Genomic DNA, 27,496 nt, shown 5'->3' with positions numbered 1-27,496 from the left:
TATGTTGTATGAAGGCTGCTTATTTTGAGGTATGAAAGCTGGGGAAGAACCTGTGACGTGAACAAGAGCTCACTCAGCACAGCCCCGTGCAGGCGGCTGACCCAACAAACCTACCCCGTGCTGACTGGCCTGGAACGGCAGCCGTGATGAAGGGATCTGGCCGGCACTTGTGGGACACCGCTGCCACCGTCCGCACTGCCTCATGCTCCCCTCCTCGGAACGGCCCCAGCGCAGGCGATCACAACAAAGCTAAGGAGACACCTGCACGCCAGAGTAACAGAGAGGGGATGCCAAGCAGCAGTTCACCTTCAGTGAACTTGCCTCAAGCAGCTGACTCATTTGAATGCCTCCTGGCTATCTCAATTCTTACCGTCATCTGATCATGGTATCACCAAGCAGCAACCGAAGTCTCAGAGGTCCTCATTTCCCCTTTGAGTTCAGTGGAGTAGCTTGTCGTGAGTATAGGAATATGGACTGTTCCCTTTCTAGTATAGGGAGAACTAAAACAATGCCTACTTTTGACTGGCTTAACCACATCTGCCTGGTGAAGTAGAGTGTAAAAACTGTACTTTGTAGAAGTAAAGTCTATAGCCTTTTCACATGACATATGTTCATTTTGCAGTGAAAACTGATCCAGACCTGTTCATAGAAAATTTTGTTCGACTGCAGAGAAAACCATCCTTCCCATCTGTGCTTTCCTTAGGAGCACTCAGATGATGCAGGATTCAGCTGGTGACTCCTAGGATCTTACAAACCTCAAAGCTGCTTCAAATCCAGCATGGATTTCAAACAGCTCTTTTCAAGGCTAGCACAAGAGCTGCACAGGAGCAAAACACACAACAAAATAAGAAGAAGAGATGGAAAAAAAAACATTTCAGGAATTGTTTATATCCTACAAAACGAGGTCACTCAATTTCTCACCCACATGATTTTGCCCTCAAGAACAACAAAACCAAATACACTAAAGGATAATATTTTGTCATGTATCTTCACCAGACATATAGGCGGAAGGCCAAGCTCGCAGATAAAACATTACAAAGAAAGAACTGGTAGCAGAATCATTTATTTATTTGAGATGATACCTGAGAAAAGGAACGCATGTACATGTCAGACGTGGACCTGCAGTCAGGGGAACTCACGTTCCCTCGCACCCAGCTGACTCGTTCAGCACGGAAGCGTGGCGGGGTGAGCAGCACTCCTGTCCGAGAGGCCAGGTCCTCATTCTAGCTCTGCTACCACAGCAGCCAGACCACTTACTTCTTGGTGTCTGTCTCTTATCCACGTCTTTACTGATTACAGAAGTGCAATCAGAGGCACTGGGTATATAAGTTCCTGCTGTGCTGGACCACAAGCACAGCCCCCTTTGAAAAAAGCCTGCAGGAACAGTGCTACTGTTTTGAATGCCAAAACCAACATTAACACACTCACAAGAAGGATTAAAGATGGTTTGATTAAAAACAATCTGCACAAAGTCAAGGAGCAGTTTTAGAAACAGGCCATGAAACACCCATCTTTCAGTCCTCTGCCCTAACCGCTAGAGCATGGCAGCAGTAACTGCTGTGGGGCTTCCAAAAAGCAGAGGGAATAGGAATGATGGCAAGGACAGGAGTAAGCGCTGAGTGACTGCAGCTCTACAGTCACACCATGCTGCGGCGAGGAAGCTGTGGTGATTTACATCAGCTGAGGATCTGTGCTTGGAGTCTCCATGCCAGCCTTACTTGCAGCATTTACAGAGCAGGAACATTGGACCGCCTCCTGCTGCTGCAGAACCCGGGTACCTGGCCTGGCTTAAGGACTTTTGGTTTTGCTTATAAAAGAAAAGGAAGTAGTTTCTCAATGCATTGCTAAACAAACCCAGCAAAACAGGACCCAGCGCAAGCCAGCAGAAAAGTGTATGCACAAGGTACACTCAGGGAACAAAAAAAAGCCTAAGAAAAATGAGTAAATAAAAGCACAGAGAGGTAGAGGAATAGGGAGAGATGAAACACCAGATGGATGGATTTTCCTTTGAACCTTCAGTCACGCCCGAGGCTGACACAATACCCACCGCCCAAACACTACAGTATGTTATTTCTGCTTTGTCAGATGATGCAGACAGCATCATTTCTGGGTCACTTGGAGGCCACGTACCACCCTCTCTCCTCTCCCCTCCTTTCTTTTTCCACAGTCCCAGCAACCAAGAGCTGCAAAGGCACAGCTGAGGCCTCCCTGGCTACAGGTGGGAGTGGGAGGACGACACTGCACAATTGAGCGGTTGCCTGTACATAACACAATTTTCTTCACAGATTTCACCCCAGGGAGGCATATGAACCTAATGCAGCCCCAGGCACAGTCCTCTATTCAAATACCAAAGGTTTCACACCCAGTGCACACTAAAAATGAAAGCCCTCCCCCTTCCTCTATAACCCGATGCAACTGCAGCAGAACGATTAGGAGTGCTCCGCAAGACTAAGAACTGTACTTGCTGTTTGCTGAGCACAAGCCTGCTTGCTGCCACATCAGATCTGCAGCTCAACCTTCCCTCAGCTCCCACTTCTTTCCAGCACCCACCTAACCACTTTAGCTCAGCCATGCTTCATTAGGCTGAACTGTATTTCCATATGGAGCACAGGAAGAACAACCCCTCCCCTGCAAAAAGGGGATACTGAAGGATATCATTACCCCAAACTAACCTGAAGACCTGTTAAGGTTTCCCATCCACTCTTGAAATTAGCGTATGTGCCACTCAGAAGGCTTATGGTTTTATCGTGCCACACACAAAAATTCTGTCCAAACACAGAGTATCTCCTGTTCTCACTCGTTTGGTTCCATCCCCAGGGTCCCAGATCCTGTACCTGCCCACCTGCAGCCAGATCTCAAACAGCTCCCGCAGGCTGGGTGACAACCTGGGAACAGCATCACTGTCACCGTGGTTCTCAGCAGCCAAGGCTTCGAAGGGAGGGAGTCTTGGCCCTCAACCAAGGTCTTTAACAATAAGATAACAAATACCTGTAAGAAATGGACTAGGCAGAGCTAATCATGCCTTTGGCAAGAAAGCAGAAAGGATCTCCGGAGATCACTTCTGGGCCTGTACAACTCAAAGGCAGAGCAGTCCCGTGGCTGACTCTGACCCTTGTCGTAACGGCTCTGAAAGAAATCTGGAAAGCCTCAAGAAATCAGACTTCCATCTCCTGCCCCAAGAAAAGACCAGCCCTGAGTAAATCTTTCTTGACAGCTGGGGAAACCTAGGTCCAGATCCTTGCCCTCCTCCCCATTTCCTGCGGGCTGCCGGGTGAGGCCTGGCAGGCCGGGCACCCTGCGGACGTGCGCATGGGGCTGACAGCGGTGGTCCTGTGCCGTGCGGGCTTCGAGGCTCGCCTCTGGGTCTGCCCGAGCACACGTCGCGCTGCCCTGCCTTGCTGAGCCGGGGGAAAGGGAGGTCGTGAGGTGCCCACACATACGACACAGACTTCCCAAAGTACTGAGATAAACCACGCCTTGTCCAACCTATCTGCTGTAGCCCGTCAAGCTATACAACGGTGAATGCAGCTTGAAAATAATACTAATACTATGCTTCTCCCTGTGATTGTTCAGCCCCTTGGCAAATCTATTGTCTCTCTCCTCCCTTAAAGAAAACAACGACTCCAAACCCCCTGCCAGTTTTACAATGACCACAGCCAGAAAGCAGCAAGCGTCAGGGAGAAAGACTACAAACATTTCTTAAAATTAAGAGGAAACAACAGGTCATCTTCAGGGGGAGGGGGAAGTTACAACTCACGGACCTCTGTAAAACTCAAAACTCACAGTGCCTTTAAAGCTGATGTCCCCTGTCATTTTTAACATAACACTAACCATTCTTACACTTCTGTAGAAATAACTCTCGAGTGTACTTGATTCGACACCGGGGGAGGTGGGCATACAGAAACCAACAACCTGTGAACGTGTACATTTCCAGCATAAATAAAGGAGTAGAGTTTACAGCAAAAAATATAAAGCCAGGCATTTCCTTCAGAAAGGTCAGGAAGGGAATGACTAATTCTAGGCCCCCGTCATATTCCTGCGCTTCCCTTTCCTCCTCACTGGACACCTCATCCTGCAAGGTGCTGAGCACCCCCAGCTCTCACCAGACGGCGAGGGACCAAGGCACCTTGCACGGCTAGCCCGAAAGCTCCCACTGTTCTGTCTCGAAAGGTCTCTAAGGAAATGAGCTCCTTTAATGGAGAGTTTACTGCCCAGGATGCTGTCCATAACCCCCAAGGTTTTTTCACCTTTCTCTTCCAAGCAATGATACTTTGCAAAATGCTCCGGATGATTAGCTCTCCACTCGAGAGAACAGAGCTATTTTGGCAAGGACTAGGGTCACGTTTCTCTGTTCAGACACTGCGTGAGAAAGCTGCTGTGCCTCACTGCTCGCATTTTCTTTGCCCGAAAATCTCTTTGGGGCTCTGTGGCTAACATTCGCCTATAGCAATCAAGTGGTGTTTCAATCATTATTCAGGTACAAATACAGCATTCAGACAGGAGACACCTGGATCCAGCCGGATTCCCAACCCACAAAAAATTTTTCTTCTTTGGACCAAGGCTTTCATTTAGGCCATGTTGTGTCCACTTAGAAAAGCGGAGGAAAATGTAGTTGCTGACCTAGCAATAGTTGTGTGAGAAAAAATGCTCAAGAGACTGATAAGCAGCAACTGGCTACACAACAGACAATGCTGAAACAGCTATTGGCACCATGCAGCAGCCTGGAAAGATTTTAATCGGCACTTGAAAAATGATCACACACGTATGCAGAGACAACAAGCTCCAAGTTCAGGATCCTCTTGTGCTTGTAGGCCAGATACAACATCCATTACTGTTGTGAATTTCCACAGAAACTCCACACAGCAAATCTGTGTCTGTGCCTAGTCAAAAAGGTTTTGTTGTTGTCGGTTTGTTTTGACCATTTGTTAAGACAACTATATAGTCAAAAGCAGTTTGTTAAAACCAGGACTTTTCCATGAAAGTGATTTTGGTAAGCTTCCCATTTTGAAAGTGTTCTACGGAAACAGATTAAAGTTGTCAAAACATGTTTTTGTAATACAGAAAACTTAATTTAAAAGATTTCACTTCTGAATTAAACGTACAATAAAAGGAAGTGTGCCAGTGCAAGATCAGAATTTAAGCACTGTGTATGTGTGTCACCCACACTTTTTTTATGCAGAACTTATGAAAAATATGAGCCTGACTTTTCTCTCCAATTTCGGATCAAAAAAAAAGCTTTAGGAACAGGAAAGTTCTCACACTTGCCCTTACTTCTACCCACAACTCCTGATCACTCCAAGATTCAGAAAACTACCTCGGATCATTGGCCTGTAGCAATAATTCTCTAAAGTGACTTGCACACTTGGTCTCCTTCTCTGCACTCACCTTCTGAGCTTTCCTTGAGCGCGCACACAGTCATCTCAACCCAGTCACCAGGTGACGTGCTGAGATGAATATCGGGAGTTACAAAGCACAGAGGACATCCCAGCCATCCTGCATCCACTGCGCAGCTCTGGATAGTACTACAGGATACAAGTACTGTCTTTGCTTTTGTCCCTTCCTTTCAGAAATCATTTAAAACAGCTTTATTTGGGGATAAGACAGACAAAAATAAAAATATAAAAACAACAACCAAGTAATACATGTTAGGAAGCCCTCTAAAATTGCTTCTTCCAGCTCGTTTTTGTGGTTTCTGAATCAGTTATGTGTATGTGCTCACAAACTGGTGCGGTTCAAATTGACGCAGCCTTTTAGAATGGGCAATGATGGCAACACGGCACTGATTCCATGTGAATACCTCATTGACATAAATTATGTTTCTTAAAAAAATGCACGAGCACCAACCAAAGCTGAAAGAGAATTAAAAATAACACCTGATCACTGCTTGGCCTAAACAAGAGATCTGCTGCTTAAACCAAAAAAAAGTTACAGAAAACACAAACGACGTCCATAGGAATCACCTGGCAATTTTCTGTTACAGCAGTTATTCCACCAGTGATGAACCCTGAGTTCAATGCAATAATTTCTAAGTCCAGGACATTATTCTGAAAAGCTGGCAATTTCATGGGTTAGTGTGCTCACCTAGGCCATAGGCCCAAGCATTTGTTTGTTAGATTCAGGACCTAGAATGCCAGTTGCCTGCCCAATCACCAGTTCACTTCCTGGGCACTTCGGTATAAATGCTGTACCTCTGAAAAAGAGCTTCTTTTGCCTCCTGAACAGGAAACAGGATATATACTCTCATGTATCTACATATAATAAGCTTTATATATATATATATATATAGTTTATATATATAAACTTTTGGTTGATACACCTGTGTCGACAGGACCAGTTACACTAGCACAATTACACCAATACTAAAAAAGTCAATCTCTAGCTTCCTAATGCTGTACTGGTTTAGGTTCAGATTTGCACTGAGGGAACCTTTGACAAAGGTCCACATCATCAAGCCCACGGTCCTTTTTCTAAAAGCGTTTGCAATTTTTACATCTTTCACTTTTCATGCTCTACATTCTTCTTAGGAAACATTCTTCATAGTAGTCCTTTGTCACTCCCTTCACATGACATCTGCTTCATTATATCCCTTTCATCTTAACGTATCTCCTCTGACTATCCACTGAAGAGTAAGTTCAGCAGCCTCTTGGGTTCAGGATTTCTGCTCAATCTCTTGTTCAGATGACTGCATCAGAGGAAGGACTCCACTGAGTGACAGTGATCAGAAAGGAGAAAAAACCATGCCCGCTTACAAGAAAATAAAAAGCCATTGTTACTAGCCTGCATGCTATTCTGTAACAGAAATATCCCCCTCCTAAGGAGCAGAGGGAAGACAAAGGGATCCTGTGTTGTATTTTTCTGCCTGTGAACTGACAATTCTGAGCACTGGATACAAATTCATTCCTTAGGCTTTGAGACTTTCCACAGCAGCCAACCAACACTTCATAGTTACCCAAAGATCACTCACATTTTTCTCAGACTCCTTTCATTTACAGTATTTCATCTCGATCTTTCCAAGAGGAACACGAACATGACAGGCATAGCTCTAAATACGAGCTTCCCCAGGAAGCTTCTGAGAACCAACACACCACACCTGGGCTATGAAAGGCACCAAATGCCACTGGTACCCTACTACACCTGTCACTATGTGCGCTATAAAACACTGCCGGGGTAATTCTTTGTGCAGCATTCCTCCAGAGTAACAAGGTCAGAAACACGGCGAAGGCCTACAAGTGTCCGAGGGATCCAGCTGTGCTGCAGGTAGTTCCTTGCTTCTCTCAGAGGCACCGCTCAGTGCCCACGCAGCTCTCCTAACATTTCGCTTACGCGGTAGTTTGAAGATGGGAGCACGAGCTCTCCTCCCAAAGCTCAGCTGTTCTGAGGACCTCCACAGATACAAAACTTGGCCCCGCTCAGCCACCACCTGGTGAGTAAACAACAGAGCATGCCAAATTCCCTAAGTATCAGCAGTCTCTTTAGCATCCAGCCGCTGAATCCAAAATACCTTAAAACAGGAAAAGCCCTCTACCTTCATCCTCTCTTCATAGTCGTTTCTCTTGTGTTTTGGCAAAGGGAAATGATAAATGTAACTAGACTGTTTACTCTTGGAAGTGCAAATAACGAGCAGCAGACTATTACTAGCCTTTCAGCTGCGACCTGATTCAAACAATACTGAAATTATCAGAGATTTTCACAGATTTCCCAGAGTGGTGGGTTAGGTCCTGCCTGTTGTCTGGGCTGGCATTAGGGCCTTACCCTTGGTTAAAACACAGGCGTTTGGGAGCCCAACACAAGCACTGCGGCTGCCCAAGCTGGTTGGCAGGCTGGCACTTCATGTTCTGAGTCCACTTCCATAGTCTGCCTGCAAAAGCCCTGCACACTGAATCTCATCTCTACAGCACTGCCACCTGCCAGTCCTTTTCGTCAATTGATAACAGAAAGGGAGAGGATCAAGCACTGTCACCCCAAAGTAGGAAGCTATAGCATTACTCACAATGTCGAGGACTCGCCTGCCTTTCTTCCTGATTACTCAGCAGATGTTCTTAAATCAGTCCTTAAGGCAGTTACTCAGCTGTTAAACGCACCTGCCAAAACCTGATTTCTCAGGACATGCATCTACCAGCTGTGCTCAGGAAGGCATTGCTGCTATTCCCTTGCTTCAGTGAGAAAGTGCAAGACATTTTAAGCAAGACTCGAAACTGTATGATGGCATCAGATACTGCACTGCTGCTGTATATGTGGTTAAAGTACTGTCCCTTATTTTCCCTATCGCAAGCTCAAATCTGTAAGGGCAGGATTCCCAAGAACTGTGTTAGTGAGTTTCTTTTGAGGTCTGCTGAGGAAATAAAAGGCAAATCTATCCTCATGAAAGAAAAGACTATTTCTAAAAAACCCTCAGTTCTTAAAACTTTGTTTGCCATACGTGTTACAAATCACCAGTGCCAAGGCTCTGGGTTCTGTTCTAATGATGAAAAAGCAAAGGTTGCTCTGAGCTGCTGCTACCAGCCCTGCTTCCACAGAGACTTCTCAGCAAAAAGCAGTGGGCTCTCTGAATGCATCTGAATGCCCTTGGAGGACAACAGCAGAGGAGCTGTAAGGAAGGGAGAAAGAGAAAAAAAAGGATCCCATAAAAGTTTTTTTTCTTTATGTACAGATGTTTGTACTGCCAACAATTTTAAGTCTAAGAATAACTTAGTGCCATACAGCTGGACAGACTTCGGCTCCTGGGAGTGGGTTCTCTTTTGCTGTAGACATCTTTCGTCCGCCATGTGCATTTTATGCTAGCATGTAATAACACATCAGCAGCACTTTTCTCCAAAGCAACTAAAAACTTCAGGCTCCGCAGTGTAACCAGTTTCTAAATATGCAGCCCATTCAGAAAGAGAGAAAGAAACGTTAAGAGAAAGTATTTTTTATTTACAAAATTCACTTTATGAAATATTCCCTACCATTCCGTATTATCAGTTGTTTTTACGAGATGTTTATGATCAGAAAATGTTTACACTATGCAATGAACAAAAACATAAAAGGATGCTGCTGATAGACACTGGCCTTCCATAGTTTCCCAAAGAACAGGCACCTCAAATGCAAGTATTAAAAAAGTGGTTGGGGCTTGCGTTGTGTTTCTTCTTGTTTTTTGGGGGGTTGCATTTTGCAGTGAAAATGGAGGAGAGAGATGGCTGAGAAAACCACATGCTTTTTTTTTTTTTTTTTTTTTTTTTAAAAAAAGCCAACTATAGGAAATTGCTTAACTGGAATGTGGCAACTTGCCATATTCTCTGAAAGTATCTTTTAAAACAGCAAAACAACCTAATTTTAACAAGCTGCTATGAAACTGCAGTTTGAGATTGTCAAAAAGAACAAAATACACTAAAAGCCCCTCTGTTCAGAATGTTTTTGACCTATAAAACATGTCTCCTCATCACAGATTTTAGGAGGAAAAAACAAAAATGCTGGTATGCTCTGCCATGCAGTAGGAATCAGAGATTTTCAATTTGCTCATCAGCTTTACAGCGTGCTTCCTGAGTGCTCTGCACAATGCACTGAGGCACAAAGCAGGAAATATAGGAATGAAAAATTTTCTCTGGAAACATAACTGAGATTTGGATGCCAAGTAGAAAGCTGATCACCCACAGCTCAGCTCTAGCAAAAGCTCCTAAAACAAATCAAGAGTAAAGCGGACTGTATGAGTTTTCTTTTTCTTTCCTCCGGGTCTGGGTATACCATTATTAAGTGGGAATCATACTGAGCTCGTTTCCCTGGTCAGCTTTCTTTCCTTCCCAGAAAAAAAAGCACGTAAACTCATAGAGCTTATCCTTCCAATTCCCCCTTTTTCTGCAATCCCAAGTGTTCGCAGGTTAGCCGTTCTGCTGTCTCAAACCAGGAACATTACAGTTGCTGGCAAACTTCTGTGTAGCTGACTTACAGTCAGGAGACAAGGTAAAGGGACACAAGCCCAGGAGACCTGATGGGAGGCACGCCTTCAACAAGTATTTCCAAACCAACTGTCATGGAGCATGGCAAGTGTGTCTTGCAATTATGCTACAGCACGTCGAGTACAGAAATTCAAGCTGTGCCTGAGGTATCCTGCGTTCAAGCATCACTTCTCCTGCAAAGCGCTCCTGATTTCCTAGTACAGAAGTATTCACAGACGCCTAGCATATTCACTTAACTGTTGTTTGCAGAAGGCTGAGGATTTGTGAGATTTAACGCAGTTTGAGACATTTACTTCTGTGCAGTTGGGAACAAGGGGGAACCATCATCCTGGATAGCCAATCACCCAGACGCACAGGAGGGACTTCCCTGCAGTGGATTACAGCTAGAAACTGCTTTCTAAAACCCCAGGACCATCCCTCTGAAGGGGTGAGTGTTCAAACGAGGAAGAAGGGCTACTTGAAGATGTTTGGGTTTAATGTGAGATGTGGGGAAGAGCTATGAAACAGAAGAATGGTGTTGCAGGAAGGCTTTACTTGTTGCTTTTCTCCTGATTCTTTTTTAAACTTACTGAGGTGAGCTACGCACAAAACTCTACCGTTTAACTGTGCTGTAAGATTGCTGTTCAGTTGCTGGCTTTCTGTGACTGTGTTTTGAATGAAGTTTTGTACTGGACTGGTTCTCCTTCCTTCCTACTCCCCCTGCTACTCTGCAAGGGAATGAGCAGAAAGAGTGAGGCAACAGGAAGAGTAGGAGTCAGCTCTACAGAGGCAAAGCAGGATGTGACCTCTGTTCCCTAAATAGGGCAGAAACGGTTGGAACATGATATCCAAGCTGGTGTCTCCCTAAAGCAAGGGAAGACTGTATCAAGGACCAAAAGTGAAGCGGTTTATTATGGGTTAGAAACTGTGCATTTAATGAAATCAGTAGTGCTTTGAAGGTGGAACTGCAAAGAACTTAATGACTGTTCTGGTGGATTCTTGCTAAAGAAAACCTGAACACTGGAGTACTCAATGAAGCCTCAACTCTGCTAACCTTTGGTCCTGCTCCTACCTGAGAGCATCCAGCTCCTGCAGCCTTGGTGCCCTGCCTTCATAGGGACAAGGTTTCTGGAAACCCATGTGAGCTGCTCGTTCAGCTGAGAGGCAGCCCTTTCCCACTCCAGCTGTGTCGCCCTGTTAGACCTGGCCTTTGAATTTAACAGCCTCTTATGACCATGGTTTTCATGAGCTGCCTGATCCCCAGCTTTCCAGGGGCAGCATACAGATTACCACCTGGAACAAGGCAATGAGAGTTAATTACCATAAGGTAGTCTCATCTCCAGCTACAAAGCTATGCAAAGTGTCTTTTCAGTCTCAAATCTAAAATTACTGCATTAGCGCGCAAAAGAGGCTTTACTGTTTAAGTAACCCAGCTCCCCTACTACTTCAGTGCTTCCGTGCTGGCTACAGTTCCAATCAGCTTACTGGTGTTGGGGCTGCACAGACAGGGAAGGTGGTACCCCGATGCTAGAAGTTCATGCTTTGCAGGTAGTGATTCACCTAGTTCAACCTCTTAATCTGCAGCCCAGGAGACCACACCAACTTCTGAACATGCCTGCCTTCAAAGACAGGGCCTTGTCTGTGAAGGATTTCTAGTCCTAGATAAACAAACAAACAAAGCGTTGCAATTAAGATGACTAGCTGGGTTAGTGGCAGCTAGGATGACTGAACCCCAGAGCAGCTACACCCACATACCAGAACAGGGTTGTGACAGCAGGCATAATTGCTCAGGCCATTAAAGTCAGAAATAGACACATCTGCTAGGGCCACTGAAGTCTGACCCCCAGCTTGGGGAGGTAATTCTGCATGTTTCATGCGTGTATGCCCCAACGCAGGAGTTTAAACACATACTGAGGCAAAGGTAAGACCTGTACTCAATACATCTCCAGAGATTAAAAAGGAAAACTCACACCGCTGCTTTAGAGATTAGTGCTCCTTCTATCTCCCTTCTACTGGAAGGGGCCCTCTGTAGTTCCCTATGGATGACTGTTGGACCAGCTTCTTGCAATGCCTCGACTTTATCTTGCTTTTCCTGTTTAGCTGAAGCACTTCTGTACGAAGCTAAGAAAAACTGACCTGGAGTTTGTTTATGCTTTCAAAGGGTATGTGTTTTGTGCTGGAAATTAGTACCTCTAACCAGACTGACTCTGTACTACAATAATAACTGGAAATGAACTCTGGACCATCATCTCCTAGACACTCTGGGTTAGATCACGTTGCGTAAATAATAGTCAGCTCTGGGGGTGGGGAAAGGACAGACTGCAGCACTTCCAGTGACATGGAGCAGCCTGCCTTCTGCTGCAAAGGCAAATACTCTCTCAGCAGCTGCACAAAGCTTCAGAGCAGTGATCATATATGTGAAACCGACAGACACAGCAATGGGAGGAGAGGAAAAAGCTTTGGGGTTACACAGAGGCTGAAGGGAAGGACCAGGCTATAAAGCAAGGTACTATACAGTTTCACTTGAGTTTTAACATTGAGACTAGCAGATAGCCTGTCAGGAGCGTGCTTCAGATATCAGCCCCAGGTAAGCAACACTAAGGCTCCATTTGTCTCGTAACCGTACCATCTGTGATATCTGTGCCATTTCCATGTAAGAATTACTGTGTGATAACAAAGTGCAGTGAAGTCACTTCTTGTCCTGCTTCCACCTTTGTCCTGTCTCCCAAATACCAGGAGCATCAGGACTACAAGCACTTTCTCTGAAATGTGTCTGCCCTACTTACTTGTCAAAAGAGGTTAGAAAAACTGGCTAGTAGAAATGGTCTCGTGAATAGGTGGACTGCTTTCAGCTCCTGTTCAAGTGAGACTATAATGTGCTCAGCTTTCATTTCGGAATGTTAGTAAGGCTCCCTTCTTGAATTTGACCATTCTGGAGAATGAGGAACAGAAAAAAGGCATAGGTTCAGAGTAGGCAGTCCTCCCTCTTACTGCAGGGGGAATCGCAGAGTACACAACTCCTCACCTCAATAGTCCTTTCTGAGTAACCTTCAAACACACGGGCACATCCTACCTATCTACACAAAAAGACAACAGAGTAGTCTTCATTCACAAAAGGATCATGATAAATGATGACCTCCAAGGAGATACTGGATTTGTTCCTCTAACGTGCTTATGGAGAAGTAAAATTAGGGTAAAGACATGGTTCTGATGTCAGATATGGCCTTCCATAGTGTATATCCTTTCTCCATATATGCAGCTGAGCTTTGTGCTTCAAAATTAAGATATATTACTGCTTTGGGATCTGACCCAGAACAAACTGAGTCGTATTTCCTCTACCTCAGCAAGGAATCAAGCGAGGTAAGACACCATCAAGAATCTGCAAAACTACTCCTTTAATTCCAACACTGGAAGGAATTTAACAGAGGCCAGAAAGATAAAACCATCTTTAAAAGTACTTAGTCATTTTCCAATAACAAATGGAGCTTGAATTGCATCTACAGCCTGCAGACTAAGCACTAAAAAAACCACCCAAGCTTAGACTCATTGCAAATACTGAATGAGCGAGTCGCCTACCTGGAATAAAGATAGTATTATTCATATAGTCACTGCTACAGAACTATCACATAACTTCTAATGGACATATATATAAAAAAAACAGTACTTAAATATCTGCGCTGGGAAAAAATATCCTGAACTGGGCCAAAACCCAGGAAGCCTTTGCTACCTTTCCTTGAAAGCCACTAATAAATAGCGTCTTCAGCTTGGGGAACAAATGGTCATGGATTTAGAGTAATGCCATGTTCTTGGCAAATATAATACTGAGAGCATTCCCTGCCTAGAACAGGATGGGAAATGTATGAATATTCATATAAATATACTAACATTTTTCTTGTCCTTAAATCAAATTCTACTGAAGTGGAAAGAAATCTGTGTGGACTCTGAAACGGTCCCTGGTCACAACAGAGAGGTGACACAGTAATGTGCTCTTATAGGAACCTGGAACTTGGTACAGGTTGATCTCCATATATTATTGGCCACCCAGAGGCCATTCAATGAGCTAGGAAATTTGGTAGGATGAGTCAGATCAATGCACGTAACACTATTATTCACGTGGGTAATGAAGAACAGCATTCATTTTTTGAACTCTACGTTAACAAGCCCACCTGATCATCCACCTCTTATTAGTTCATACAAGACTTGGATTGGACATTGTTTCTGCAAGTTAGTAGTTACCTTTAACAACTCCTGGTACTGCCTTCCTTCAATAAGGCAGAGAAAGAATCCTTTTGCATTCTAAAAATATCCACTTTCTCAGTTTGTTATCCTTTGGTATTTGAGTGTTGTTTTTCATTACCTTGCCCCTTCAAAAAACACTTACTTTGCATCAGACCAAGTGAAGACAGTACGAACAACACTTCTGTTGAAATAGCTGGATCTTCGAGTGAGGGTGAAGGCCACACTGTTCAGGGTATTCAACCTTGAAAGGCACTTAAAAAAGAACTGAGCAGGCATAGACTAAAGCTAAATTCAGCTCTTACTCTCATTTTAAACTGTTTCAACTCCAATGTCTTCAGCACAGCCACATTCAGTAACTACTACTGTAAATGAAAAATAGGCTCGCATAACCTGGCATTCATTGAATGCCAACTGGATAACCCCAAGGAGCGCAAGTGAGGTCCTAAGCTAAAGCCAGCTGTACTCTTTGCTAAAGATATGTCACTTACGTGATAGCTTTAGCAGACCAAGTGTTCCATCAAGTGATATGGCTGTAAATAATTTACCAGCAGCCCCATAATACTTGATTAAAACCTACTGAAAGAAAATCTAATTAAATTGCCTCAGAAAGAACAGATAATTGTATGACAGCTGCGTAAAGGGCAGATGGTGAGTGGAAGCTCATCAGAACATGAAGAAATATTTCAGAAAAGGGTACCTTTATCTGTACTGTGTTGTGATGACCTCCACCTGTGTGATGCTGACTGTTCTGGGGATCATTCCTCCTTTCTGCCTCTGGGCATCTGAACTGACAGCAAGCGTTCTGGCTCTCCTCATGACTGGCATTTGGGCACCTGTGGAGTAAGTACCTAATCTCTTAGGCAGCCAGGCTAGAAAGTGCTTACTGCATCTTTTAGTGATGAGCAGCAGACGGCAGGTAAGTTACGAACCACATGAGTCACAGAACCTGCACTTTTTTTTTTTAATAAAGGCTGTATAGAGGAATATTAATGAGTACAGTACTTCATAGAATGGCTTGAATTGCAGGGACCTTACAGATCATCCCGTTCCATCTCCCCTATCCTGGGCAGGGATGCCACGTACCACACCAGGTGGTCCAGGGCCTCGTCCAACCTGGCCTTGAACACCTCCACGGATGGGGCATCCACTGCTTCTTTGTGCCAACCTGAGTGGAAACCGCTGCAACAGAATATTCAATACTTTTTTAAAAGGTAGCAATCCAGGCACCCAGAAAAATAACTCTTACCCACATTAGAAGATGCAATACCCAAAATAAATCATCCCTTTGTTCAGACCGGCCCTCAGCTGCAAATATATATTTATAGCCCGATTTGTCAGCACCTGGAAACAGGTTTGAGGATGTATTGCTAACTGCCCTCTCCACATCCCAGCAGTGAAGGCCAAAAAAAAAAAAACCAACCCACCAAAGCACACCAAAAAAGGAAATGAAAAATACTAAAATCAAAATTTGACAAGTCCCCAAACACACCATTTCTAGACAGATTTAGAAGACAGGCTTTCAAGCGGACAATAGTCATTAAGGAAAAAGATTTTTCCAGACTCGTTCACCTGGGAGTTCACTACTGCACATACAATTGCAACTGCAAGCAGCAGGGGCATTGTGATCCCCAGATCGCCAGACACCAAACAGGAAGGGCTTCCTGCTTTGGGGTCAGACTCTCGGCCTAAGCAAATAGGTCCTATTTCATGTGAATCTATACATGAAAAGGATTTGAACACCCTAAAAATCAACTCCAACAATTTGTGCATACTAACCCTAAGGTTTTTCCATTCTGAGTGAAAGCGCGTGCTGTGTCACTGGCACGGTGGGTGAAGGAGGGCTGGTAGCATTAAGTGCCATTGTTCTCATTTTACAAATAATCTTCGTGTACCCCAGCAATTTTCCAAGGGACTTGGAAAGCTCATGAGCACCGAACCAGCACTCCTTCCTGAGCTGGGACACTGGTCTCCGGATAAACCTGCCTCTTTCTGCCCACGTCTCAACTGGCCAGTTTTAAGCTGAGGATGGTCTCCCCATCATTTGGTAACCTGACAAGAACAAAGACAACAGTAACCCTTCCAACAATTGCAGAAACGAGGGTTCAGCTTGGTCTCTGAGTTTGTCTGTCCCAGCTGGGATAAGAGAACCTACTGCCCAGAGACAGGCTCTCAGCGGAATTACACATGCTGCTGGTGCAGCTACATGAGACCAAAGTACAGCTTTGATCAAACTACCATCCCGATACAAACACCACGTTATCCACACGGATCTCATGGAAGCTGCCATCTATTTGCAGTTAGTTACACAGATGTCGGGTACACGAAGTTTTTGGTTATGAGGGGAAATCGCTAGGCTATCTCACAGTTTGAAAATAAACACTGCAAACTCACCCCTCTCCTTGGTGGTTCCCCCAGCTGCCACCACGCAGGCTAACTTGTCAGGCACCTTTCCCAGAAAGGAGAATTGCCAGCCCAAATGCTCGTGATTTAAGGACAAGAAGGTCACGCACTTCAGAAAGGCTTATCCTCAGAAAACTTGGCAACTACCTGCACAGCAGCATGGAAACCATACTGCTCTCTGCTGTGAGAAGAAGGTACTTAAGAGGTGGTACAGGACCTCCTTGAGGAAAAACCCTTAACATCATTTTTCCCAAAGAAATGAGCCATTCTCACTGGTAAATTTCAAAATCCCTCACCCATTAGGGTGGCTCTCCAGTTTTCCCCATGTCCTCTGCCCCAGAATTTGAAGCTAGATAAATCTTAGAGCCACAGCAACTTGCATTAAGTGGCTGGAGGTCAGGCTCAGCATTTAGAAGAACTCCAAAGAATTCTAGCAATGCAGAGACTTGCAGTGCTTGCTGATACTGTTCCCACAGCTCAGACGCTTTGTCAAGAGAGACCATGCTGCTAACCCACCCTGCAAAGCAGTCTGAATGTGCAGATTATTCTCTGCAGCACATCGGGGCCATGCCCGGTACAGAAGAGACCTCACACCACGCTCCTCTCACCAGGAAGAGGGGATCACAAAAAAGGCCAGGCCAGCCTACCTACGTACAGGGCCAACGGTGAGCAAAGGGGAGAGGCAGGGATCAGGCCACGCACCGCCTCGTGTTCTCCCCCTCCCTCTGCCCGCTGCTTTCACAGCTGCAGACACGGCCAAGGCAGGAACGTGCAGGAGAGCCGGGTCGGGCCCTCTCTGCAGGAGGTGTCTGCACCACCGAGGCCAGAGGACAAAGCCCTGTGAGAAAGCAAAAAGCAAAGCAGCTGGAAAGACACCGCAAGGTGGAGACAGCCAAGGGGAAGCTCTTGGAGGGACTGAACCATTCCCGAGGGACCAGGCTTGCCATCAGAAAGGCACCTCAGCCACCAGCACTGGTCACTGCTGCTCCTCCTCAGCCTTCCTCGCCCCATCCCAAACAGCTCTTAGTGGCTACACGGCATCACAAAGTCAACTGCCACAGCAACTACCCGTGTAACTTGCTGCCTTTAGAAAGAAAGGCATCTGGCCGTTGTCAGCTCTGCCTTCTCCTCCCAGTGCTGCCATGAGAAACCAGAGGTTCAAAGCCAGATGTTAAGGCTCTCTCGAGTCACCCTTCTTGGTGGAAGCGTTCACAGTAACACCAAGATCTGTTAGCAAAGCTCCCCTGCCAGGCCAGAGAACCTGCTCCTTCACCAGGGAACGGGGCAAAGGCAGCGCGCCTCAGGCTACGAGGAGGGGCTGTAAAGAGCGCTGCCGCCACATGGGACTTCACCCGCGAGCAGGGCTGCGCCACGCTGCACTGCTGCTGCTGAAGTGCTTGTGTCTCACCCAGATGAATGGATAGATGCTACTACAGTTTGAAATCTTACGTTGTCAGGACTCCGCTAACTTCAAAGCTCCTAGCTTCAGAGCACAAACTAGTTATTCTTGGCAACTGAGGCAATTTGAATAACACAGAAGAAAAAAGGAAAGAACACATCAGTGGAGCTGCAGCACGCCTTGGCAGCAGGATGTTGTTGTAGATTGTTTCCATAAGAATCAAAAACTAAATATTAGTGTCACACCAGCAGAAGTATTCAGCCACGCCTCCAGTCACCGAGTGGCAGCCGGTAACAGATGAGGCCCGTTCAGTCAGATGCAAATAGGTAGCTACTGCCACAAAGGTGCACTGAGCATCACTGTAAAAAAACCCTCCCAAGGAGCTGGACTGTATTTCCTCCACACACGGCCTCAGCAGAACCCCAGCCAGAGTTTCAGTGCAGCAGCTGAAGACCTGTGCTTCTAGCAGCTCTCCTTTCCCCCTCCAAACCCTTCTTTCACAGACACCGCCCAGGTCGCTAGCCGTGACTGCGGGTGGCCCAGGGACCCGGGGTGCGCTGACCGAAACTCTGCCCCACTGTACCCACACAGACCGTCACCAACACAGCAGTGGTTAAACCAGGCCCGCGGCACGCAGCCAGTGGTTTTATGAATATTATGTTTGACCCACAAAGCAAGACCAAACCAGTTTTAACACACATAATATCCTGGCCTAATACAACTGGGGTTGACAAGCCCTTTGACTTCCACTCTGAGATTTCTCCCACCTTAGCTGTGTAAGCAAATGCTGCAAGTCTTTGGCTTACTTCAATGCTATCATCGCCTTCCTCTTCCGAAGAGCTTAAATACATCCCTGTGTTTCGCAGGAAAAACAGAAAAAGAAACCTTCATTTTTTCAAAGGGAGCAGGTTGAAAGTCTATGCAAATCTCCCCAAAGGGGTCAGTTCCATGACACCAATACCTGTTTTTTTTAGTTGTTTCCTTAAACCAAGGGAGAACAGGCAAAGATACAGCTTCCAGCATTCACTAAAATGCTCTCTGATCCACACGTGCACTAAGAGTGTCTAATATTATTAGCTGGCACTGCTCTGAGGCACTCAGAACTGTCTCTACTGAAATTGTGGGAGAGTTAAAGTTGGAAATTTTATTATGTGGAAAGTTTCAGTTTTGGTCAGAAAGACAAAAGGCCCGTAAACTGAAATGTTTTGCTTGGCAGATGAAGAACAGCTTTTAAAAGGGAGACGTCTGAAAATCAGGAGTCTTCTGTGGAAAGTTCAGTCTAAAACAGTTTTCTCTTCCCTGAAGCTTTAAGCAACAAAAACTTACCACTTCTGCTTATTTCAGTGCAGCTATGCAGCTATAGCCATACACAGGATTTAACCCTCTAGCTTACTAAAAAGGTAAGAAGAAGAAAACATTGCTCTGGACAATGAAAACTGTTGCTAGAAAATTCTCTGTGCTTTAAAGATGGGTAGGGAAACAGAGAGAAGTCCTCCTTGAGCACTCTGAGGCAGCACGGGCGACACTGATGCGCATCTTCCAGTAACTACTTTCATTTGCATCGCCTGATACCTTAAAGAGGTTACACCTGGTTGAGGTTTTCAATCTGGAAAAAAGTATTAATTTCTTCTTTCCAGTTTATTCAGCATCAGCAAGAACTAAAAATAAAACCTCACGCTAGAATCTGCAAGCCTCAACAATAGCCCCCCCCAGCAGCAGCGAGAAGCTCGAGACTTCCTTTCTAAATTTAGATTGCTTCAGACAGAAGTGAAAGTTCTTTGATAAACCCCACGTTTTAGAAGCAAATAATCAGGGCAGGAAAGTGCTTGCCCACTCTTCTTTTAAGCCTCCCTGCACAAGGCTTCTGGGAAGTGCAGGTACGGCCGCCCAGGAGGTCCCGACAGCCCTCGCCCAGCTCCACGCAGCCCAGGGGAGGGCCTGGGCCCACTGCGCCCGAGCAGGATTCCTCAGCGCCATGCCAGTCACTGCTCTGTACATCTCACGGCTTCCGTTATTAGAGCCATTCCCCTTGGGATAACCAATAATCATCAGATCAGAGGCACTCCACAGCCCCTGATCCAAGCGTGACTCCTTATTCGACTGACCACGTGCCCCGAGATGCACACGATGCGAATTAGATTTCCTCTCTACGCACAAAAAAAGTGATGGAGGCCTGGCCTTTGTTGTGTTCAGAACACATTCCCAGGAGAAAAGACAACTAGATTTTAGCTTTAAAGCCAAATCTAAAACTACCAAGAGCAAGATGGAGGCACCGCGTCCAATTCCAGATCCCAGGAATGGGTAGGGAACGGCTGCTGAGCGTGGAGCTGCTCCACTGCAGCGGCTCTCAGACTTACACCAACAAGTACCCAGGGGGTGCTACAGAGGACTTCTGTAACCCCATTTCCAAAGCCATTAAAAGGATAACTGCTGTTTTACTGCCTGCTGAAGAGCCACTGCCTTAACTTAGGGCAAGCTAACGTCTGCCTACAGCCACGTGCCAACATGGGGCAGAGCCTGTGGTGAGTCTTGGCAGACAGAATCAGTCCTCTAAAACGCAGAGCGCCACGACAGACCCTCCCTACTGCAACGTAAAATAGGACATCCTGGTCAGCGGCTTATTTCACACTGTGATGGGCCAGGGCACCCTTCTTTGTCTCGCAGGGCAGGGGACGGAAGATGACACACACACAAACCGTTTCGAGGCAATGAGCAGCACTGACCACTTTTATTCTCAGGGGGTTTTTGCAACTGGACGGAGAATGCCCTCGGCCTGCAACAGAGCTCAGCCTCCAGCCCTCAGTACTGTCCCCCCAACAACTTCCTGAAGTGTAACCTAAAGAAACACACGAAACCTTTTGTTTTCTCCTTTTAGGAAAATCACTAAGAAAATAGGAAGCTGCTTCTTTTTTCCCCTCGCTAATTAAAAATGTATTTGAGTCAGTCATCTAACCACACGTTCTGCGGGCACCATCTGCTGCACCTCCCTCCCCGCGTCACTTCTGGCTGACCAAAAGCAGTCGCGAGTTCAGCTACAAAATTCTTAGCCCGTATTTAGGTGGGAAGGTTTCTATTGGAAAGCTGTCTGCTGTTACCTGCCATCACGGCTTTAGTTTGTAGGAAACAAGTGATTTTAGGTATTGCTGAACAATATCCCAAATAACACCTGAAAAGCCTCAAACAGAGCCCATGCAGGTAAATATTCCATCTTTGAGTCCCGTTTTATTCAGTCTATTCCATACAAACACTAAAACCTTTCTGGTGTCACTGCTTTTCCCACTATGCTGAACGTCCCTCTGCCAGGCTAAACTTGTACTCTTCTGCAGCCAGCTGCAAGCTATTTCCATCTAGTATCTCATTTTTCCTTTTTTTAAAAACAAAAACAAAAAACACTCGCTTCTTGGAAGCAACAACTCTAGGCAGCTCCTCCTCTGCTGCGTACTTGCATAACCACACCAGTTTCTACAGCAATTTAGAGCATCATGGTACAGGCTTCTGTTGTTATTTGAACAGCCTCAAGTCCAACGAGATTTGCATCTTCCACCTACCTACAGCCCCTACAGCTCAGGCTTCCACAAGATGTGCTGCACAACAGACACCTATTAGCAGACTGGACTGTGATCCACACAAGCCCAAAGAAATCAGGCCACATGCTAAGGTTTTGGTTTCAACCTCAAGAATGCTCCAGGGTTCAGTTTAAAGCTAACTCGTGCAGAAAGGTTTACAGTGCAGACAGTGGGCTGCGGCAGAGGTGGTGAATGTCAACCAGCCCAGGCTGCAGGGAATGCTACAGCTGCACCAGTGAGCGCTCCATGGGAGCGTGCATGGGGCAGCACAGCTGGGCTGGGACATCCCCCTGGGGTCTGCAGGTGGCACAGGAACTCTGTACAGCTCCAGCTCACGGCAAAGGACACCTGTGAGCACCTGTATACTTAGTGGCTCTCAGCAGTCCTTCTACTCATCAGCATTACAGAATATCTCTAGTTTAACTTGGGACTGACCCTCTCTGAGATTCTGGGGGCACGGACCACAGCCCCCAGCCGCCCTCACTCAAGTTGTGCCCATAGGGAACAGCTGCAGTCAGAGCCAAGCCAGACTGCCAAATTTTCTTAACCACGCTGCGCTAGTCCTTGGCTGCGTTCAGACTCCCACCGAGAAGCAAGAGTGCCCGCAACACTCCCATGCACAACTGCTCACACGTTGTATCTTGGAAGGGCTGTTCCTTTCTTGTGGAACAGGCGCGTTTCCAGGTGTGTTTCCAGACTCAAAGACCCCCAGTTCCTCACACTTCTTAGCTGTGGCAACTGAGCCACCGTGCTGCTGTAGCAGTCAGATGTGTGGGACTGCTCCATGGGAGGGAAAAACGAGCTGGGAGGGAAGTCTCTACGAGATGTCTGAGTCAGTATCCCTGGGTGGTGCCACCTATATACATCATTCTGTGCCTTTCACCACAGCAGTAATCGAGCCAATACATTCTCCAATCCCCCAAACAGTGGGAAATAGCCAAACATGATTTCACTATAATTTATCTTTTGGAAAGAGAAAGTTCTGCTATTGGCTGAAAACAAGGATGGGCAATCATAGCCATAAAGGAATGGTGAGGGTTTTATCCCTCAAGCATCCAAAGGATTACACAGTCTATGCTGGAAATATAATTTTAACCATAACTATTCCCTAAATAATTCTGTGTGTCACGTGACTTCTTTTGTTGTGTTCCTATTTATGAACAACACCAGGTGATAAATGTATGTACCACCACACCGACTCATATCTGTAAATCTGTCACTTGTATGCAGCTGTAACGTTCCTTGGGGTTTTCCTTGCGTAAAATGCAGTTACAAGCTAGTGTTTGAACTTCAGTAGCAGACCCAGTTCTGCTCAGGTGCTACCCGTCCAAGCCTCGTTACATCCACAGGCTTAGCTAGATACAGCTGGAGTTCAAGTTGGGCTACTTGACTGATTAAATCAATTCTGAACCTGCAATACACATCAGAATTCATACGTGGAGACTGAGGCTTGTCTAGCACACCAGACTGCGGGTTCCTGTTAGTGTGTGTAGGCACGCACGTACAGAGGTCTCAGCTCCAGGCTCTGCTGAACTTTCCTGAAGTTCAGTTGCTGTAAGGATCTCCAAGCTGACTCTGCACAAAAATGAGCAGGAATAATTCTTTGTGTGGCCACTGAATTATGTCAAAGCAGTCTCGGAGAGACAAAGGCACTGTAAGGCCTTACTCTGATTCTTTCTTGCTTCCCAATTAGCGCTTCACAGAATCCAGCCAAGGAGCAAACTACATATAAACCTTGACAAGTGAAGAGAAGCCTTTTTCATATCTTCATCTTTATGGTAATCTTCTCATCGCCACTTATCCTGGAAGCTCCAGGTAAATTAAAACATTGCTGCCTTTTTTTTTTTGTGTCAACTTTTATATAGAATCAATGGTAGGAGATAAGACAAATTCCATTATGATGTGCAAATCCTGATCATATACAGAGACACTGCCGCAAAGAAAAGACGAATGCTACAGACTTTGTAATGTGGCTTTCCGTCCATCCAAGTCAAACAGATTCTCCGTTGAAACTTCTCTTAGATAAGTGCACAAGTTTAGGAAAAAAAAAGAAAAGTCCTACAGAAAATAACAATCACCTTTGAGAAAAAAAAAAATGTCTTGCATATATACAAATAGTAAGATGAAGTAAGAGAAGGAGGTCTCTTACATAAGACCTGCTGGAAAAGGAAGTTTTTTTCAGCTGAGCAAGGCTCATAAACATGTGGCTACAGGTTGCAGCTTGGCCTGAAAAATTCACTACTCCCACTACTTACAATTTACAAACACAGTCTTCCTTTCCTTATGCATACCACATGTCCAACTTCCAGTCTGCAAGTTTGGATGATTACGATTCCTCTTCCTCTCCTCTCGTTTCTTCACCCATTTTCAAAGCATTTCTTTCTTCTCAGAGATTGGTAAGAGACAAGCCTTTCCTAGTCAAATTGCCAAGTGCATCAAGATTATGCTAAAGCAAGCTCGAACGTATCTAATCCACAGGTATCATTCAGCCAACTTGAAAGACTGATTTGCGAAGCTGTAGACTCATTTGTGACACAGCACAGCCGGAATCAGACTTTCTCCTCTGGCATTACATTTTTTGGTGGTGCTGAACGGAAGACGTACCGGAGGGAGAGGTCAAAGCGATCTCTGCACACTGGTCCAAGAACATCTCTATCGCAGACACAGTCCAGCCAAAGAGCAGTGACAGTTTTCCTCAAAGAGCAGACAGATCTTCACAACACACGCTACCTCCCCGCCCCGACACTCCCACCATGAGCAGTTTGGAGGCAGCTTCATTGCCAGAAACACTGGAGCTAGCTCTTACGATGTAAGAACCACAGTAGAAAAAAATACATCTGCAATCTAAACAGTCTAGGTCTCGGTTCAGCCAGGTCCTGCCTCATCTTCGCTGCAATCAGGCTAAAGGAAAAAAATAATAATAAATAAAGGTGTCCTTAGCCTGGCAATTCCCACAGTTTACTGAACCACCTATGCTGTTTCCACACAAGAGATTGAGAAACCATAGGAACTCTCCTTGCAGTCAGCACATGGGACCGTATCCTCCTCCGCACTTCCAAAGGAGTGGCTTGAGTTGCAGTGGTAGAGGTTTCACGTGCCTCACTACGGATCGTCAAGTCTGGTCCTGTTATCAGCTTCGTAGCCAGAGACAGAGATCCACAAAGATCTAATTTTCCCAAAGAAATACAGCTAAAAATGATATGCTTCTAACTTTGCAAAACCAATTTAAGAGTGATGCAAGGGATTAGCATAGAGACAGAGTTAAAAACTGTGTATTTTTTTTCCAGAGACACCTGGGGTAACATTGGGTGCTTACCATATGGTAAGACAAATTTTGCTCTCTTAGGTACGGCTTAGAATTACCATTATTTTCCATTTCAGTTTTGCAGTCTAGTTGAGAAGTGAGTAACCTGCGAGGACAGAACTGAAAGAAAGCCATATACCAAAGCGTTGGGTAAGAAGAAAAACACTCACGCACTTATTCGGCTAAATACACAAAAATTTAAAAAAAAATACAAGACCTTGTGGTATCAGAGAACCTACTCTGCTAATAACTAAACTAACACAATCTACTTTGCACTACAGGGAAACTCCCTGCCCTTCTAAGAAACAGCCTTCATGCATGTGAAACGGGCAGCTCATGTAACACATCTACACTGACGCGTTATTTGCCAGTAATTCCCACAGCCCTTTCTTCCCTCCTCTCCCTTCTGTATTACAGAAAGCTCTCCCTGCAGTCTTTAGACCATGAGTGCTTATTTTTTCCTGTCAGGGTCCCACTTTGACATCCTTATCTACTGTGTGCTTCGGTTGGAGACCTCATGAGCAAGAGGAATGAGGAAGGACTTGAAGCACTTCAGTAAGCTGGGAGGGACGTAAGCACGCACAGCCTAACCCTCAGTTAGGGGGATGTTCTCCGCTGAGGCACACGCACGTTATGAATCACGCGGCATACCTGATGGCTATCTGAGCTGCGAACAGACTTGGAGGAAAGCAGTGCAAAAAGGACCAAGAGAGCAGATCTTGGGTAAAAAAAACAACACACATTTATGTTCATTTTCACTGGTGTTTTAGGCTAGTAAGCCCATTCACGTTACAGCTGCCTTCAGAACGTTACCTCAGGGCCGGGAGGCCGAGGCGGCAGTGGCCACACGCAGCTCCCTGGCCGCACGACGCAGGGCAGCCGCGTCCACCTGCCTCCCTCCTACGTGCAGGTGGTCAGGACGCCTGCGGCTGACAGGTACCGAAGACTGTGTTCAGGGAGGCATCCTGTTAAGTTCACGCTTCTGACACCAAAACTAGACACTGCAAAACTTGTCAAAATATGAGCTATATACAGATTGCATTACAGACGCTTCCCTGCTTTTCCGTTCCTTATCAATGTAAGTTCTTTGTTTTATTCAAAACTGATTTTTGACTTCGTACATTGGACTGTCCTCAGAAGACACACGTGCAGCCTCGCATTTGGCCTCGGGAGCTACTTCTTCAACTTCAGAGTCAGGTCCCCTCCCTTCCCAAATGAGTACTTCCCGCTTCCAGTTTGCTCCCCGTACCTATCTTGCGTTTCATCTCAGCCCTGTGGCTTTGCTATACAGTTCACCAGTTACACTAATGCAGCTAAGTTTTCATAATTCTTCTTCCACGAAGAAGTTTCCACGTAAGAACAGAACCAAAGCACAGATGAGGCTCACAGGCCCAGCAACCATACCACTACCTCATCGTGGCCCACGAAGCCATCCAGCTCGCCAAGGCCAGCGAGGGAAGCCAGCAGGCGCTGGAGATCTCCAGGTGCTTCGCTTCACCACGGGAGTGCCTGGCGAGGAGCTGCCCTCAGCACGCACAGTCGCTGCACGCTGCAGCCAGCTTATCGGCAACACCGGCTCCAGGCACCATCAGAGCACCTGTCTGGGCTGCCTCGATCTGGTAGGCAAATGCGTACGGCCACACATGCGTGCGTTTCTGACACATTAACCATAGCACAGTAATCACGCGGGGCAGTGCCCCAGGCGGGCCACCTGTCACTTGAGGCAGCCCACCACCCCGGTGTCCCTGCGGCACGCCACGGGAAATTACAGCTTAGAGAAGTAAACACAGACCCTCGTCTCCTCAGCCTGGGCCCTGCATCTGCAGACAAAGCGACGTCGGGCTGGCGCGGGGCTGCTGAGCGCCATGCCTGACAACAGGCCGTGCCTGGCAGCATGTACCGCGGCACAGGCAACGGCACGGAGCAAAGGGCAGAGCCCGTGCCCCTTCCTGGAGCTTCATGGGCTGGCAGAGATCCAGTTCTTGGTTCAGTTCCCAGAGAAATCATACACTGGACAGTGCATCAGAGGATTTTTTCTGATGAGGGACAAATTTTACGACCACTATTGAATGTGGAACCCGTTTATTTAAGCAGATAAACGTTCAAAAGGAACGCGCACACACACTTGGCAGCCATCAGCAGAAGCTGTTTTTGTTGCTTTAAGAACAACCTGAAGATGACAGCAGGCCTTTAAACTTTTTAAATAAAGGTTTCCTTTTAGAATGGGCCCACCAGCAAAATACTAATGATCATTTTCCAAACTGATGGTGATTTACATTGTGTAAGCATTGAAAAGACAGTCAGTAGGGTTGCCAAAAGCCTACATAAATATTGTTTCAGAAAGAATAGCCTTTTGAAGGCTATTTGGAGGTGGCAGGAGGAAAAAGAGCACTCCAAATTAAAAAAATAAAAAATAAGGCAGAGGAAGAAGAGAAGGAAGAATGATAGATTTCTAAGAGGCAGTGCCAAGAGCTACCACCTATTGTTTCACAAATTTTTTCCAGCCTTCATTTCTTAAGCGATGTGTTTTACAGCACGTGTGTTTGTTAGAGCTACGCGGTTGTAAGGATTTTCCTTCCTTGAGCCTGATGCTCTAGCTCGATGGCCCCCAGCGTCAGGCTAGAGGAAGGGACCACGGGCCTTCGCGTGAGGCTCCTGCTCAAGGACGGCGCTGGGT

The 27,496-nt window shown here is 46.0% G+C and overlaps 1 protein-coding gene across 2 annotated transcripts in view; it reads right to left on the bottom strand.

The window, feature by feature from the left end:
* Positions 1-27,496, bottom strand: part of KSR1 (kinase suppressor of ras 1) — a 67,621-nt gene that overhangs the window by 39,014 nt on the left and 1,111 nt on the right. The gene's annotated exons all lie outside the window — the stretch shown is intronic.

This window comes from Anser cygnoides, chromosome 18 (assembly GCF_040182565.1).
Source record: "Anser cygnoides isolate HZ-2024a breed goose chromosome 18, Taihu_goose_T2T_genome, whole genome shotgun sequence".
NCBI lineage: Eukaryota > Metazoa > Chordata > Aves > Anseriformes > Anatidae > Anser > Anser cygnoides.
Note: the sequence above shows the minus strand (reverse complement) of the source record. Positions and strands in the feature narration are given on the sequence as shown.